Source organism: Micromesistius poutassou (assembly GCF_964030765.1).
Source record: "Micromesistius poutassou genome assembly, chromosome: 10".
Classification (NCBI taxonomy): domain Eukaryota; kingdom Metazoa; phylum Chordata; class Actinopteri; order Gadiformes; family Gadidae; genus Micromesistius; species Micromesistius poutassou.
The window spans coordinates 20,462,223-20,467,222 of record NC_140280.1 but is presented as its reverse complement, the minus strand read 5'-3'; positions in this window follow the sequence as shown (position 1 = coordinate 20,467,222).

Genomic DNA, 5,000 nt, shown 5'->3' with positions numbered 1-5,000 from the left:
GCCTCCGGTGGCCTTGTGAGGACATCTCCTCATGAACGTGACACCAGCTCCATCGTCTGATACCTGCCAGCCCCCCCCCCGCCCGTCGCCCTGCCGCCCCCCCCCCCCACCAGCACCGCCAGCCCCCACCGCCGCACAGAGAAATGTAGTGACACTGGTTCACGCTCCAGTCGCAGAGCGCTGCGCTGAGAGGAACTGTGACAAAGACAAACGTACCGAGAGAGAGAGCGTCTCTCTGACGCTGATCTGCATTTTGGAACGGAGAATAAAAATGTGGTGTTTTGGACAGAAAAACGACACAGGATTTCAGCAGTGCATGAGTGAGGTTTCACCAAACAGGAACTTTTATTTTTTACCTGGCCATCGGAGAGGAGTAGAACAGCTTTTTATGCATCAACACACAGCGGACACACGGACACACACGCGCCTAGACAAATGTTTACACCGAATTGATCAGACAAGGGAAAAAGTTGTGCCTTTTTTTAATCTTTCAGGCTTCTTTATAGCCATACTGTCTGAACTGCTGACACACTTGCATAGGAATTTTAAAAAAAGTCGGTGTAATCTTTTCTTTGTTGCGTTTATTTATTGTTTTGCTCCTTGTTGGCAATTTCCACTCTTTTTCTTTTCTTTTAGTATTATTTGAAGTTGTCTGGTTGATCTAATGATGCCGAAATGTAAACAAAGGTAAACAATACAGGGGTTGTAGCACGTAGAACTAGATACACTATTTACCTACCTATTATTTACCTATTTAACTACTTTTTACATATGGAAAAATCAAGGTGTTCCTTTCTCCAGTTAAATGGTTGTCAAATCATTCATCTCCCATCATTGTAAAACGATGACATCAGCTGTTCAAATGTATTGATTAGCCAATAGTGGCTTTTATGCTAATACACATTTACGTTTGTACAAATGTACCATGCTATACAATTCATGCATATGCAAATCCATAAATGGGTATTAACTACCAAAATCAACAGAGTAAATGCAAGTTAAGGAATCTGATTTCAGGTCAGTGTTTGGTGTTGGGGAAATAGCCATAATTTAGTCCCAAATGACTTGTTGCCATTCAACACAAGACCTACCTTAGTGTTCCAGGATCATTGTCCATTTGTACCTAGGAAATATCTATTAATCTTAATACACCCATCTTTCTATTGGATGTTTTTGCTCTACAACCCTGACGTTCAGTGAGTTTGATTCTGTTTTCTGCAGTCAGTTCAGTTGGAGTCGTTGGCATGGTCTGAGTTCTGAGTTCTATTTCTATTGAGGTCACACACTGGTATTCAAATGTGTGTTGATGGGAAGGTTGACTCCCAGTTAGTCCTGGGGAACGGATGTGGGAGTGTGACAGTCTGGACAGCTTAACATAATGCACAGAGAGGAGAGACGATGCTACCCGTCAATAGGGTCAAGTGATAAAAAATGATCAATCCATATATTAATATTTTTATATAGCACCAAATTAATCTAGTGATTAAAATAACAAAAACGTGTTTTTTTTCAGTCAAAATTGGTTACATTTATAATTTTTTAAAATGTTATCAAATATAAATGTTTCTATCTAGTCCTCATCAACAGTTTGCATCTGTGAACATTATCTTGAATAAAGATATTAAGAACCGAGGAATCAGGGAACTTAAAGGAGAACCCTGCGTGTGAGCAAAAGTCCTCTGTGCACAATATGAAGGTGAAGCAGAACGTTCCACTGGGATCAACAAAGATCTTTCGTTCTTACATTGTATTTTCCCATCAACCTTGGCATTTGGCTACACATTCTTTATATTCTTAACAAAAAAACTGTTATTGTTAATAATTAGAACTCAAAATAATATATTTAAAAACAAAATGAGTGAAATATGAGTGTGTTTTGAAATTATTTGGCAAGATCATTATTATTTGAGCTCTCCATCATTGATGTTGGTGGAAAAATTCACAATGAGTTCATCTGTAAGCCGTTTTCACCCTCACCTGGATGTATTATAGCAGTGCCAAATAGAATATCAAATTGTTTCTAGTTCATTTCTACTCCAGAGTAAGGTGTCTGTTTGGAGTGGTTACTGTCAGTTAACCACGTCGTCCGTCGTTTGGCTGTCATCAACACTTGGCTTCAGGGCTCATTTATGAACATCGGATCGTGTTTTGTTATTTAAACTAAACCATATTTTTAATGTATATTAAAAAAAGAATCTATAAATAAATATATATATACATATATATATATTTAAAGTACTCCTAAACTTTTTGGGCCAGATTTATTTTTATTGTCAGTAAGCTATTACTGTTAGAAATTGTATTGTACTGTTAAATCAGCACAGAAGTACCCTATCATATCCAAAGCTGCACTCTCAATCTGTAGTGCATGTGTTGCTTTATGGAAGTGGCAAACCTCTGCACCCACCAGAACATACTAAGGTGTCTTCTCAAAGAGCCACACACGTGGTTTCCTTTCTGAACCGTGGTTACTCAGACCATTATGCCCTTTGACCCATTGTTTACTCCCAAACCCCAACTACATCTTTACGGAGAGAGAAAAAGGCTAATGTATGCTATTCCGAATTTCAGGTAATAGGTTGCCATAGAGACAAGTAATTTGTGTGCTAGCGGAAGCTGACAGTGAAACCAGGTTGTGGGTGCATGAGCGCCAGTATTCTACGAGACACAGTCTGTTAAGCCATTAAGCAGTCATCCATTGGTGTTTATTTCCTCCCTAAGGGTGTTCCTAATTTCATGCAATTCCCTCTGTCAATTGATTTAAATTCCCTGGCAGGATTCTTATCATTAATAATTAAAAACAATGTTGTTTATTTAAACATACAGTATTACAATATGTTTGATTTCAGGTGGTAACCAGCTTTAACCTTCTCGATGTGATCATATGCTTGCTTCTTTCTGAAATGGCCATAAGTGTACATAACAATAAATATATATCCAGCGGCTATCTGATATTACAGAATATTTTTGCAAGGACAAATCCTGTATATTCCTATGCTTCATGTTTTCATTTTAAAAAGAAATATTTGAAATGTTTGATTAAAAGGCCTTGAGAGAGATAGAGTCCGAGAGCCATAGACAGGGTTTAAAATCCAGGAAGGACCTAATTATCAATGCTTTTTATGATTTATTGTAAAAAAAAAAAAATTGAAATGATATTTTCAGCATTTTGTATTACAGCAGCATGGTCTCTTTTTGGTATCCATAATTTTACTCAATCTTTTTGTACATTGAGTCTCGAAAAATATCCCGACCCGACCCCTTTTCTCCTGTTTGTTGTTTTTGTGTTTGATAAAGTAGTCGTGTTGCTTACGTTTGCAAAGTGTTAAACATGGGCACGTTGTAATGTAAATGTCATTTTTAACGACCCCACAGGAAGTCGTTATAAATAATCACTGTGTTTTAAAGTTGGGGGAGACGATGACGATGTCTGTATCGGTGGGGGGGGGGTCCCTCAAATGGACATTTTCTACATCAATGACCAAAGCAGAAAATATATAAATATATATACTTTAAGAGATGACAACAGAGTATTTGAACAGATGTGTATGAAGTAGCACCAAGGAATATCAGACATAAAGACCTTCTATATTTTGTTTGATGATCTCACTTTACCCCCCCCTCTCTCCTCCTAAGAAGAGGGTCTGATCGCTTGGGCAGGGAAATACAAAAAAAAAAAATCATGTGAAAGAAAATCTAGCAGATCTTGAAAATTGCACTACCCTCTTACTGGTCATGAAAGTATATTTTGTATAAAGTACATGCAAATACTATCTTTAAGACTCAAGGGCAGATGTTTCACTGGTATGGCTTTTATCAAAGTCTGTTTTTTGTTCGTATTTCAGTTATTGTAAATGTAATCTTATGTATAAAAAAAACCCGACAACAAATAAAAGGTATATATAAAATGTCTATTTGTTTAAAGAGAGAATAGTTGTATCACTTTTGTAATTGACCTCTTCTGGAGTCATTGTCAATATTTCACTTATTTGAATAAATGTTAAATAAAAACTGTGTAAAAAAGAAAGGTGGTTTGTTTTGCCGAAAGTGTGAACAAGTTCTGAGTTGGACAAGGCCTGGTGTGTGGCGATGAGAAGTTTGACATTCACCTGTTGGCCGTTCAACACTCATCCCTACTTAATGGCACAAGCATTTCTACGTTAACACACATGTGCTGTAATACACACGCCACAGGGTGACTGCACTGCTTTTATACAGCGTTTGTCGAGGCTGTGCATGCAAAGTGCTTTGCAATTACACACACATACACAATAACAGGTGTCAAGCACGTGTGCGCGCGTGTCTTCAGAGACGATTTACCATTCTGGGCAATTACTGTGAGTGCTTTGGCCTTAAACACAAGCCAGTTAAACATTTTATTTTTAACCTCTTAGTTAACATATGCTACTATATATTATACAATTTGGCGCATTCCCTTGTTTAGTGCAGCAGGATCTTTGACTGAGACTCAGGAAACTGCTCTCAACTACCAACAAAATGGCAGCTGTTGGGTCGTTCTTCCTGCTGACAATATATTGGGTGTAGCCTATAGAGTAGCTGTATTATATCTACTATATAGAATAATATTGTCAAGTCCTACTCTTCTTCAACTCCAAAGGACACAGGGACAACTCAATTTTCGACTCAATCACTTTTTATTCTTTTGGTTTTCTTAGTTGATTGGTCCATTCAGTGTATTTTGCCAAATAATTAGGTTGTAAACCTTTAAAGACAGAACAAAAGTTGTCATTTTAAATTGAATTTAACACAAAATCATACATATTAAGCAGCATTAACACCATGAAAGTAAATAAACATTTTCACCGACCATTGGCGTCTTTGGACTGAAACTATGCGTGAACTTGGAGCGTGTCTTCTCTCTTTAGTTTGTTCTCCTGAATGACTTGAGCACCCTTTTCTTCACAGGTGCTCCCACTCAGTGACAATGAGTTGATTAGGTCACAAGCAGCCAGCTTGCGGCTGCTGGTGCACTCTGGGAA